The 14,385-nt window shown below is 33.3% G+C and overlaps 1 protein-coding gene across 2 annotated transcripts in view; it reads left to right on the plus strand.

The window, feature by feature from the left end:
* LOC110106445 (MORC family CW-type zinc finger protein 3) overlaps positions 1 to 14,385 on the plus strand; it is a gene marked incomplete at its 5' end in the record, with an annotated part of 53,150 nt that overhangs the window by 18,472 nt on the left and 20,293 nt on the right.

The following is a 14,385-nucleotide window of genomic DNA, read 5'->3' on the forward strand; positions in this document are numbered from 1 at the left end:
TACGACGATACGTATAAGGTCGTCGAGCAGCCATCAGTTATCTCCTGAAAATATTTTCAAAAATAGGAATGAGACAACGCTTAGCAGGTGAAAAATATTTATCTCAAATTTATAAAATATTTTCTTTTATCTTTCTTAAACATGTCATTAAGCATGAAAATAATAAAAGAACAGTGTAAACATTGATACTTGAATGTATAAAACAATTTCAATAATCATTCCTTAGACTTTTTCCTTATTACATATCATTCTTTACTTTCTTTTCCATAAATATTTCATATTTCCTTAAATACATAATTTTCATAGTCATAAAATATAAATCACCCGTCCCGGAAGTGCCTGATTTTGTACTGATCAGGTACACAGTCAATTGTTTGGCCATTTCCTTTACCATAGGCTCTACGAGCCTCCTTTACCATTGGCTCTACGAGCCACCTTTACCATTTTTGACACTTCCGGATCAACATGTACATGCATTTTAATATAATACTTTCATAAAAGGGGGGTTTGAAAATTTATCAATGTCTCATATGATTTTTTCTAAGTTATCAGTTAAAAGAAAAATTTGCATATCTTATCCTTTGCTTAATTTGAACAGTTTAAAATAACGTAACATGAATTAAACAAAGATTGAAGAACTATCAGTCATAATAAAGAAGATCAGGACTATAAATTTGCAACAAATTTAAAAGTGCAGAATTATTTAAATAATATTTCATAAATTCAATTTAAATGCAAATCACCTACCTTGCAAGCAGTGAATAAATACCACAACGTTGTACGACGTCGTCAATCACTTGCCTTCACCTTGATCCACACCTAAAAGACATTTACAATCTAACTAAGCATACATCTTGATCATATCCAATAATTAACATAATTTATTTCTATTTTCGGAATTAATAAAATGCCTAAATTTTGGAAACCCTAAATTCTTAAATTCCCTCAAATCTTTATTCTAGATTTAATCCTAAACAATATTTAATAATCACCTAATTAATTTTCGGATTAAAATAATCACGAAAATTAAGAAAATGAAATTTTTGCTAAAAACTTAAAATTCTTCTTTAAAAACATTTCCTAAACCCTTAGGAATCATTTTTGTAAAAACATTTTGATGGAATTAAAGTTTTCGTCAAAAACCCTAATATTTAAATCTCCAAAAATTCCATTAAATCTCTTCGTTTTCATTACTAAAATAATCCTCTAAACATTTCTTAAAGGTTTCTAAAAGAGGTTTTGGGATAAAAACAATTTTTAGGAAAAACCCTAGAATTTCGATCTCAAATAACTTTTGATTTACGAAGTTTCGTTCTAAAATAATTGTACCTAAGTGTTTCTCTCGTCGTCCTCTTCGATTTGACCTAAAAGTTTCGCCGGAAGATCATCGCCGGAAAGCCCTCCCAGAACCCGCCGTCCGCGCCTAGCCCGTCGCTCCTCTCTTCGTTTCGCTCGGTTCACGCGTGAAATGGAGAGGGTTTCGGTTTGCTTATTTAGGGAGAAAGGGGAAGCCAAATGACCTTAATTCCCTCACTTAAGTAAATTTGTCATATGAAACGGTTAGGGGTAAAATCGTCATTATGAAACTTCGATTAATTTTAACTCTTAAAATAGGCTAATTTAGGTAATGGTTATTTATATCAAAATGATCAGAATTTCGCGTAGGATTTTCTAAAATTATTTTCGTTAAATTCTGTTAACATTGAAAATCTTACTTAAAAATTCGTCGCGGCGCTTTAAAAAGCGTACGAAGCCTAAAATAGCATTTTGCGGGTTTTACACCTGCAATGCCAAAAAAAAAGCTAGCACTCATAGAGCCCGTGAAGTGACATGACAAAGGCTTATGCTATACTTGTGATGAATTTTTTTGCCAAAAGTACATCTATAATGGGGAAATGTTTGCACTTTTTATTGAGTATCTTGGATGATCTAGTCAACAAAAGCGTAAATTCATAACATACTAAACATTGCCAACAAACGTCTTGGAGCAACTTGAAATTAGTCTTCATGGATCGGATGGCCAACCAAGCCCACATACATTGTCTTTTATTGAATACTAGCATAGATCTTTTTATTGAAAGAACGATAAAAAAATGAACACTACTATTGCTAGGTCCCAAGCCCTAGATGAGAAAAGTGGAGGGTTGCGTTAGCTAGTCGACAACTAGTATAAAACTTGTTAAATAATTATGACCTGAATCCTTTAATACATTATTTTAATGCTAAGATGTTCCTTAGAAGATACACACTCTATGGCCTGAATACAACAAGAATATAGATTAAATAGGTAAGGGTTCCCACACCATGGACTGATGTGGGCAAAGAAGCATAGTCCGTAAAACTAAAATTCGGATATGAACTTAGAATATAGGTTCTCTTATAAGTAAATTAATTGAATTAATAGATGTTATAATTCGTAGGAAGATAAATATTCTATGCATTCAAGAAACTAAATGGGTTGAAGAGAAGGCTAAGGAGATTGATAATTTAAGATTTAAACTATGGTATTCTGGTAGGTGTCGTACTAGAAATGTGTGTGTGATTATAGATAAGAGTTTGAAAGATAATGTTGTAATAATTAATAGAATTGAAGATAGAATTATAGCTTTAAAGATTATTGTTGATGCTAAGATTATTAATATTATAAGTATTTATGCTCCTCAAATAGGTTTAGATATATGTTCAAAATTAAAATTTTGGAATGACTTAGAATAATTAATACAAAGGATATGTTTTGAACAAAGTTTTTATTGGAGGTGATTTAAATGGACATATTGGTAGAGAGATAGATTTTAAAAGTATTCATGTTGGCTATGGATTTGGAGCGACAAATGAAGGTGGTAAGTTCATATTAGATTTTGCTATTGTTTATGATTTTTTAATTGCTAATACTTTATTTAAGAAAGAAGAGATGAGCTTCTCGTCACTTATAAGAACAAATATAGTAAAATTTAGATTGATTATTTTCTTATAAGAAAAATAGATTGTTTGTGGATTGCAAAAAATTATAAAGTTATTCCGAATGAAAGTTTATGTATCTAACATTATTTATTTTAGACTTTAAGATGAAGGATAAAATATAAAAAATAAAATAAAATATTATTCTAGGATTAAATGAGGGAATTTGAAGAATATTAACAAAAATATTTTTAAGAGTAACATTCTAGATCATAAGATTTTGAATGTGCATGAGGAAGTTAATATTTTGTGTGAAAAAAATAGCTAGTGATATTAAGAATGTTGCAAAGGATGTATTTATAGTATCAAAGTAAAGAAAGCTTTTAATAGTAAAAATAGTTTGCGTTGGAATCAAAATATACATGAAAAGATAAAAAATAAGAAGCTTTGTTATAAAAATTTGTTTAGATATAGAAATTCTGATAATTGAGAAAGATATAAAGAGGCTTATAAGGAGCATAGTTTAAAATTGCGCTCTGCGCGATTCTGCTCCAAAGAGCTTTATTGCCTAAGCTTTTTTGGGTCCAGGTGAGGCGACGCCTCTGTGACTGAATTGTGCAATTCATAGTGAGGCGCACGCCTCAAGTAACCAGTCCCACACACTTAAGTTTTAAATGAAATAAGCTTTCTTCCCCATTTTTAAATGAAACATGGTTAGAGGCAAGGAAAATATAAACACGTCATTGCGGCGTGACCCTTCTTGGAAATAAAGTGTGCAGGTTGATGTAGGAGGCGGCAATAAGACATATATGTTTTTTAAAATGCAATTTTTTGTGATAAGGTGGTGAAGGGAGGAGTTACTCACACGAAGGAACACTTATCCGACTCAGATAAGAATGTAGCACATTGTGCGAATGTGCCGGATAAGGTGAAGGAGGAAATTACTACTTGCATGAAGAAGAGTACAACAGTTAAACATTTACAACAAGAGCAATTTGATGAAAGGGTCGAACATGGTGCTTATTTCGAGAGCGATAGTGGAAATGGCTCTTCCTCCACTATACATAATAGAGGTGCGCGGGATCCTATGGACTAGTATATGATTAATCCAGGAGAGGATAGAGGACAAGCACAGATGATGCCTGCGACTGGTACCAGAGAGGGTCGACGTCAGGTTTGCATGGATATTTGAAGATTTTTTTTTAGAATGTCATACCATTTAATGTTGCGACTTCGGCGGCCTACTTCAATATGTTGCTATCTGTCGGGTTGTATGGGAGAGGGTTGAAAGCACCTTAAATGTACGAGTTGAAAACATGAATTTTTTACGATCAGTTAAAGCTTCATATGAGGTTAAAAATGCTGATTTCATTTTCAATTTAATAGACCATCAGGGAGCTTGCAAATTTAGAACTTGTTCTATTTCGGAATAAGGAGGGCCTTTTTGGTCTGCAAGCAGCAAAATCTACTATTGCTAAATGCTCTTCAGGTAAACTTATTTTTGCAAAGTATTCATACATGCATAACACTTCAATATGTTATGATTATTATTTTTTTTCTTAAAAATAGTTGAATGATGGATCCAATTTAGTGATTCCATCCCTGAGTTACAGAGTTTTGTAGTTAGAATTTTAGGCCTTGTTCTTCCTCTGGGTGTGAGCAAAACTGGAGCACATTTAGTCAAGTGCAAACTAAGAGAAGAAATCTACTTTCAACACTCAGAATGAACTCTCTTGTATATATTATGCACAACAAGAGGTTGAGGAACAAGGGGTTGAAGGATGATGAAGACCCTTTGGTGTATGATGATGTGGCGTCTAATAATGAGTAGTTCATAGATAATGAGACAGATTTATCATTATCAGACATGCAGCTAGAGGATCTATGTGTGGATGTCTTGAGGGACAAAGCAGATTAAGTGTCCACTAGTACCACACCACACACATCCACTAGTTCTGCAGCACAACAAGCAAAGAAATGTATCTCATAATTTCTTATGTGCTATTGCATTATATATATATGCAATTAACATGACACTAATCATTCTTATTGAACAGGGAAGAGAGAAGTGAGTAACGTTGAAGATGATGAACATTTAACATTCATAGATACAATCGGAGAAGAAGATTCCCTTGAAGACCCATTTAGTGATGGGACATGATTTGTTTTAGATGTTCTTTCTTATTTGTACTTTGGGAGTTTTGATAGACTTATATTTTATGGTTTTGTACTTTGAATTATGCTATGAGATTCATATATTGCATCTATTTTATTATTTTATACTAATTTCACTTATTATTTAGATGTTTTATTGTATGATAGACTCTTACTGTTATTTATATGCTAAAACCCTTAAATTATCATTTATGCAATTATTCGTCCGTGAGGCTTACGCCTCACAACGCCTCGAGGCTTATTTACACAATTTTAAACCTTGATAAGGAGTTCAAGAAAGTAATATGATATGTAAAGATTTTAGCTTTTAATAAATTAGATACTAAGGAGGGCGAAAGATATTATAAGTTAGTCAAACAAGGAGATAGTAGTAAGAATTTAGTTCAAGTAAAGTGCATTAAAGTTGAAGATCAAAAAGTTCTTTTATTAAATGGGAATATTCAATAAAGGTGGATGAGATAAGCTTTTTAATGAAGATTGTGATAAAATGATTGACTTACCTTAGCATCCTAATTGAAAATAAATGGGTGTATTAATAAAACAGAAGTTAAAGAGGTTTTAAAGAAAATGAAGTATGAAAAAGCTGTTGTACTTGATGATATTTTAACTGAGGTGTTGAAATGCTTAGGAGATGAATCAATTTCTTGGCTCACTAAACTTTTTATTATTATTTTGAAGACTAGAAGGATGCTAGATGAGTGGAGAATGAGTGCGTTTATTTTTATTTTTAAGAATAAAGGCGATGCACAAGATTGTGTGAATTATAGAGGAATTAAGTTAATGTATCATAATTTAAAACTGAGTGAGAGTTATGCAACATAAGTTATGACGTGATACTAATGTTTCTCAAAATTAATTTGGATTTATGCCAGATAGGTCTACTATGGAAGCTATACATTTACTAAGAGGTTTGATGGAGAAGTATAGATAGAATAAGAAGGATCTATATATGATATTTATTGATTTAGAGAAAGCATATGATAAAGTTCCAAGAGAAGTGCTATGGGGAGTTTTAGAAAAAAAAGGGGTTAATAATGTTTATATTCAAGTCATTCAGGATAGATATGCAGGAGTTGTTACTTATGTTCACACGGTGGTTTGACCAAGTATTTTCCTATTTCAGTTGGATTACATCAAGGGTCAGTCTTAGGCCCATATCTTTTTGCTTTAGTCATGGGTGTCTGACTAAACATTTGCAAGAGGTTGGACCCTGGTGTATGTTTTTTGCTGATGATATTCTTCTTGATGATAAAACTAGAGAGGGAGTTGAAGGTAAACTTGTTGAAGGTTTTCATTTGAGTAGATCTAAAACCGAATATATGGAGTGTAATTTTAGTAGTAATAGAAATAGTGGGAGGATTGTGATATTGGGCGATCAAGTAATTAATAAGAGCACACATTTTAGATATCTTGCATTTATTGTTCAAAATGATGGTGAAATAGATGGTGATATTATTAGTAGAATTCAAGTTGGATGGTTCAAGTGGAGGAATTCTTCGGGCTTGTTGTGTGATAGAAATGCCCCCTTCAAACTTAAGGGAAAATTCTATAAGATTGTGGTGAGACCTGCAATGCTTTATGGTGCAGAATGTTGGTCATTAAAAGAGAAACATAATATTAAGTTAAGTGTTGCAAAGATGAGGATGCTCTTGTGTATGAGTGGCTTTACTCTTAGAGATAGGATACGAAACGAGCATATATGTGAAAAGATTGGAGTAGCTCTAGTGGAAGTAAGATTAGAGAGTGGCCTTAGATGGTTTGGTCATATAAAATGGCGGCCTTCCGATGACCTAGTTAGGAGAGTAGATGTATTAAATTTGACTTATGTTAAGAAAGGTAGAGGTAGACCTAAAAATACTTGATTAGAAAATATTAGAAATGACTTTTCTTTATTAGATTTAAATAAGAATTTTAGTCTTAATAGGACACAATGGAGAAGAAAGATTCATATAGCCGACCCCAGATAATGGGATAATGGCTTGATGTTGTCGTATTGAATACTAGCATAAACCAATGTCTAGTCTTAATTAACTGTGGTTGTACGCATAAGTTTATACAACACAATTTCTGGAGTTTCTTAAGCTACCAATTACATAACACTTGCATTCCAAGTGATTGTTGGTAATGGTGAGCAATTATAATGAAATAGCAAATGCTATACGCCACACTAACCGCCCAACATTGACAATTTACATTGGATTTTTTTTTACTCCTAATATAAGGAGCAGTATGCTGGCCATATAATGACTCCAACAATTAGGAATTATCAAAACAAAATTATAAAATTAACTATAAGTTTCATTTAGCATGGCACACAACTGGTATTGCAAGGCAACATAGCAATTGATTTCAACCATATTCCGTACAGACTACTACTGAAATTAAACTCTAAAGGTTTTATTGTTTCTTGTTTTCAACTCATGAATAACAACTTATCAGTCTACCAATAAACTTATACTCACGTTGTTATTAAACCTACGCTGTCCATGGTAACAAGCAAATATGCGGACTTATTTTAAGAACCAACACGTCTACCTCCACACTATAATGAGGATCACCGAGTGAATCTCAAAGAAGGCATCACTCCAATTAAATATAAGATCCTATCGACACCCTCTTCTTCAGAAAATAAAAAACACCGTTGAAAAGCTGCTTGCATATTTTTTATAGATCAACGTGATCAGACCCAATATAGGCTCCCTTTTGTCATTGGTCGTACTCGTGAAAAAGGAAGATGACACTTAGCATTGTTCTGTCGACTATTGAGCATTAAATAAAACAATCATCCCACACTAATATCCAATCCCAACAATTAAAAAGATGCTCGACAAACTACATGGCGCAATGATCTATTCCAAATTAGATCTCCATGTTAGATGTCACTATGTTCGAATGCTAGAGGAAAACACCCCAAAACTAGGATTCCAAGCCTGCGATGACCACTGAGTTGTAACACCCCAAAGTACCCCTTAACAATACTGTAGAGTATAACAACAATAATCATAACATTTCCATCACCAAACATCTCATTAAGTTCATTTCATTTCAGATCTATATAACATATCATATAAACAACGTTTAATACAACAAAGGAATTATCTAATAATTTAAATACTGCAATTATAAACTTACAGAGCCACTACAGCAACCAACTAATACAAGACTGAAATATTTTATACCGCTAAAAGTAAACTTACTAACAAAGGTAACTTTAACATGAAAAGAAGAAACACTTGTATAAATTAACTTGCATCAATCTTCTCTTTTCCCTTTCCTGTAACAACAACCAGAAGAAAGTTCTGGTGAGCTGTAAGGCTCAGCAAGTAATACATAATTAATTAGCAATTACAATAGTATAACATGAATAATTACAACATCGAAATTATTATTGAAACATTACAAGTCATAATCAATATTATGCTTTGCTACCTTTTGAATCCTTGTTGAATATAAATTTTATGTGACAGATTTAGCTATATTTTCATAACATTATTCAATTGAGCCCAGGTAAACCTGGCATTATCGCCATTGAATTACATAGAGGTCTCTTTTGCCTCTTTTGGGGTCTCTTTTGCCCCACATGCTATGCAGGTTTCATAATTCTATGGAGTCCCTTTTGCCCCAATTACCATGTAGTTCCGATATGGGAACCCTTTTGTCCCAACGACAATGATAAGACATACATTATTCATAGCCAAATTTTACTTTAATTTAGTATTCAACAATCTTTCATAATTCATATCATATCAGCCTTCATTATCATTCATGACATATCTTGTGTAAGACTAATATACATTAGTTTTTCAAGAAAGATCACATTAGAAAACTTTCCAATGACCTTACAAAACATTGACTTGAAATTATATCGTAACAAAGATATAAACATCATATCATATTTAAAGGTGTGAAAAAAACATTCTAAATCAAAACAAATGAAAAATATCCTATAAGTTTATTTAAACATTAATCTTTGCTTTACTTACCTTCCTGATGAATTTCCTCCTCCACTCTTTCACCTCGCACTTTTCTCCTTTGATAAATTATCTCAGATTCGCCTCTCTGCATATATGTCTTTCTTTCCAAAATTCAATTTCTCCAACTATATCTCTATTCTTCTTTTAGATCCTTCTTCAAAACCCTTCGAAACCATATTGTACTCTATTTTATAAATTATATTGCACACTTATCACATTAATCATATTTAAATCTTAGCAAATCTTTCTACAATTAGTTAAGTTTACATACCTAAATGTATCTTCTCCACAAACACTTCCCTACACAACAAAAAATTTGAATTATACTGCTTCTACCAAAATCTCTTCCAAGTAATAATATTGAATTCCTTTCTTCTAGCAACCGAACGTTCACTTCAACATTAAGCTGAATGCCTCAATTGCTCCTGTAATACTAAAGAAATATGCCTTAGCCAACTCCTTCCAGCCGCACACCTTCTTTGGCAACAGATTCAATTTCTTTTTTTTTCCTGTACTAGCCGCCCAAGTCCACTAGTATTTCTCTCTGTTGAATCCAAAAATCAATGTGCTGTCTATACCTATACAGTTTGTGGTTTCCTCCATAGTCCCGAGAGATCCTTGACATAATTTTCCTATTGAAGCATTATCGAATGCCACTACAGTGTCGTTTAGATGCTATGCTGAATTACTCTATAGCCCCGCAAGAGGAACTGTGCCGACACTAACAACAGTGATTTCTGGATTTCCTTGTGGAACTTCTCTGCATTGAATTCTTTCTCTAGCCAAGCGGAACTTCTCTGCACCGAATTCTTTCTCTAGCCAAGCGGAACTTCTCTACACCGAATTCTTTCTCTAGTCAATTCCATAGGATAACAACGATTAAACAGATAAGACCAATGGGAAGTGGGTCCCATCTCCTAACCGTTCACACCAAAAGCTTCTAATGAATACGTCCCTTCCTTCTAATGAAAATCATTTTAATAATTACTTTAACTAACTTATACGTAACATAATCTATTAATACTAATTTAATTAAACACTAATTAAGTATAATTTACCTAAATATTACCGGTTCTCACAAATCTTCCAACATTCAATAAGGCAGATTTAAGATTCTGAGGATTTAAGTACGGAAGCATAAAAAAAGTGAATTATTTAAGAGGATAAGATTGGATTTATTACAATATGACTAATAAATTATTGAATGCTGGAAGAATCTATTTGTGTTTACAGAGCTTAGGAGAGTGTAATAACTCTAAATTATAATGAGTCTAATTTCATTTGATTTATAGGTAGTCATGTTTAATTTCAATATGACTAATATGTCAGTATATCAAAAGTAATGTCTAAATGGGAATTCATGATTATATAAATGCATAACTCTTAATGTAATGTGTTACAGATTTAATGACTGAAAGAATACTTGAAAGAGAGGAGGGTCAGTCATCTCAGCCTATTAGAATCTCTGAAGATCCTGAAAATGTGACACCAGTAGGAGGCAGTGCACCTAATATAGATCCTCCACCTGTAGGAATGGATGCTGTAAATGCAATGTCAGGGAATATGATACAACTGCAAATGATGCAGATGATGGAAAAGGTGCAGTCTATGGTGGGATCTGCAACACCTGGTGTTCCACCTGTAGTACACCAGTCACTCGTACCCCTCCTCGTAGTAGTACAAATGTGGAGGCGGGTGATCCTGTTAGTGCAGAAGTGGATAAGCATTTAAAGCTTTTCCAAAACCTAAAACCTCCTTTGTTTAAAGGAGTTGATGCCAGAAGTGCTGAGGATTGGATCATCAGAATAGAGAAAGTTTTAAATGGAATGAGATGTCCTGAGAATATAAGAGTATTTCTAGCAATTTTTATGCTAGAGGGTGAAGCAGAAAGATGATGGAGAGGACAAAAATTGGAGAAATTCAGAAGTAGATTAGAGGAACAAATCATGTAGGAAGAATTTTAGCAAGTCTTCAGAGAATGGTATGTTCCTCCATTAGCACGACAGGCAATGCAGGAAAGTTTTGTAAACCTGAAGCAAGGATCTAAGACTGTCGTTCATTATGAAGCAGAATTTACAGCTCTTTGAACATATGCACCACAGCTCATTAGTACTCCAGAGGAAAAATGCTATAGACTTTTGAAGGGTTTGAGGGATTCTTTGAGACAGCCTTTAATTCCTCTTCGCATAAAAAAAATTTCTGAACTGGTTGAGAGTGCTAGATTATTGGAGAATGACATAGAGGTTGTTAAGCAGAAATGGGAGAATAATGATAGAAAGAGACAAAGTGATCACAAGGTAGGATCCACAAAAAGACAGAAGTTCCAACAAAGTCAATATCAATAGCCACTAAAATTACCTGCAATACCTGTTTGTACAACATGTGGAAAATCTCACCCAGGAAGATGCCTAATGATTTTAGGAAAGTGTTATTTATGTGTAGAATCAGGTCATATTAAGAGGAATTGTCCAAAGAATGTTCAAAGAGGTATAGAGGTTAGAGGCAGTCAGAGGATGGATCAGTTCAGAGGTGTCAGGCCACATATGCATCAACCTGCCTTGAAGATAAAATGAGAAACCTCAAGTGATGCCGGCAGATCTGTACCAATTAGAGTGTTTACTTTATCTTCTTAAGATTCCAATGACTCTTCTGAAGTGGTGACAGGTACTTTAAATATCTCAGATCTATCTGCTCGAGTACTTTTGATTATGGTGCATCACATTCATTTATATCTGAGATATTTTGTGAAAAAATAAATGTGGAACCTATCTCTTTTACTCCTGGTTTGCATGTTAGATTACCTGTGGGTAATTATTTGAATGCCAATACAATGTGTTCAATAGATTTTACGATAACTGGTAGAAAATTTCAAGCAGATCTGATAATACTTCCATTGGTAGAATTCAATATAATTCTGGGAATGGATTGGTTAATCAAGTATTTTGCAACTATTGAATGTTGGACGAAGAATGTCAGATTTGATTTGCTAAGAGAAGTACTTTATTTTCAGTGTGAAAGAGGAGTCATTTCATCATTGATTTCTTGTAATCAGGTGCATAAAAGTATAAAAGTTGGTGAATTAGTTTTCCTTGCAAAGATAGAAGCAATGAACGAGAAAGTTGATGATATATCTTCCATTCCTATTGTGAATAAATTCATAGATATGTTTTCTGAGGAATGGAATGAGCTACCTCCGAAAAGAGAAGTAGAATTTTCAATTAATTTACAACCTAGCACAAGTCCTATTGTCAAGGCACCTTATAGAATGACAACAAAGGAATTACAAGAACTGAAAGATCAGTTGGCTGAATTAATTGAGAAGGGTTTTATCAGACCTAGTTCGTCCCCTTGGAGTGCACCAGTATTATTTGTCAAGAAGGATGGTTCTTTGAGACTCTGCATTGATTACAGAGAATTAAATAAGGTGACAGTTAAAAATAAGTACCCTCTTTCCAGAATTGATGATCTCTTTGATCAGTTAGCAGGTGCTTCTATTTTCTCCAGAATTTATTTGAGATCAGGTTATTATCAGGTTTGGGTGAAAGAATGTGATGTGGAGAAGACTGCTTTTGGAATCAAATAATGAATTTTTAGTTATGCCATTTGAGTTAACCAATGCCCCGGCAGTATTCATGGATATGATGAATAGAATTTTCAGACCTTATCTGGATCAATTTGTTATTGTATTTATTGATGACATATTGATCTATTTTAAGAATGATAAGGATCATACAGATCATTTGAAGATTGTTCTAAATTTATTGAGGCAACATAAATTGTTTGCTAAGTACTCCAAGTGTGAATTTTGGTTGAAGAAAATTTCATTTTTGGGACACATTGTCAGTAGAGAAGGAATTTCAGTGGATCTAGAAAAGATTAAAGCAGTAATGGATTTGAGACACATAATACCAGTTATTCAATTCACCCTGGAAGCACAAAAATGTATAAGGATTTGAAGACTTCATTTTGGTGGCCAGGAATGAAAAGAGATGTGGCAGCTTATGTAGCTAAATGTGGAAAGTGTCAAGTTGTTAAAGTTGAACATCAGAAACCCAGTGGAATGTTGCAATCTTTACCAATTCCAGAATGAAAGTGGGAAGAGATAGCCATGGATTTTGTTACAGGCTTTCATAGGTCAAGACAAGGGCATGATAGTATATGGGTGGTAGTTGACAAACTCACCAAGCCAGCTCATTTTCTACCTATTCGTCAGACTGATTCAGTAAAGAAATTGGCCAGATTATTTGTGAAGGAAATCATTAGATTGCTTGGAATCTCTAAAGCTATTGTTTCTGATAGAGATGGAAGATTTACATCCAAATTATGAAAAAGTACACATGCAAGTTTGGGCACAAGATTGAAGTCTAGTACTTCTTTTCATCCCCAAACAGATGGTCAATTAGAAAGAATTATTCAAGTGTTGGAAGATTTGTTAAGATTATGTATATTAAATTTTGGAGGTAGTTGGGAAGATCATGTTCCATTGATCGAGTTCACTTATAATAATAGCTACCAATCCAGCATCAAGATGGCTCCATATGAAGCTTTATATGGCAGAAGATGCAGAACTCCTTGAGTTGGTTTGAAGTTGGTGAAAGACAATCATTGGGTCCACAATTAGTGGATCAAGCTCCTGAAAAGGTAAGACTGATCAGAGACAGATTAAAAGCAGCTCAAGACTGCCAACAGAAATATTATGATTCCAGATATAAAATGATAGAATTTAAAGTGGGAGATTTTGTATTTGTGAAGGTGAGACCAATGAAAGGGGTGACTAGATTTGGCCAGGTGGAAAGCTTAGTCCTAGATATATTTGTCCATTTGAAATTGTCGAAAGAGTGGGACCAGTTGCTTACAAGCTGGCATTATCTAGAGACATGTCTGATGTTCATAATGTTTTCCATATATCCATGCTTAGAAAGTGAGTTACAGATGAAAGGCAAAGAATTTCTCAGAATGACATTGAAATTTAGAATGATTTGACATATGTAAGAGAGCCTGAAATGATTTTGGAAAGTAATGTTCGTAAACTGAAAAACATAATGATTCCGTTTGTAAAGATAAAATGGAAGAACAAATCAGTAAAACAAGCTACATGGGAAAGAGAGGATGACATACGACAGAAGTTTCTTCAATTGTTTAAAGAATTATGAAAAGTTGAATTTCGGGGATGAAATTCTTATGAGGGAAGATTTGTGAGAACCAGTAATATTCAGGTAAATTATACTTAATTAGTGTTTAATTAAATTAGTATTAATAGATTATGTTACGTATAAGTTAGTTAAATTAATTATTAAAATGATTTTCTTTAGAAGGAAGAGATGTATTCATTAGAGGC

This window comes from Dendrobium catenatum, unplaced genomic scaffold (genome assembly GCF_001605985.2).
Source record: "Dendrobium catenatum unplaced genomic scaffold, ASM160598v2 fragScaff_scaffold_925, whole genome shotgun sequence".
Taxonomy (NCBI): Eukaryota; Viridiplantae; Streptophyta; class Magnoliopsida; order Asparagales; family Orchidaceae; genus Dendrobium; species Dendrobium catenatum.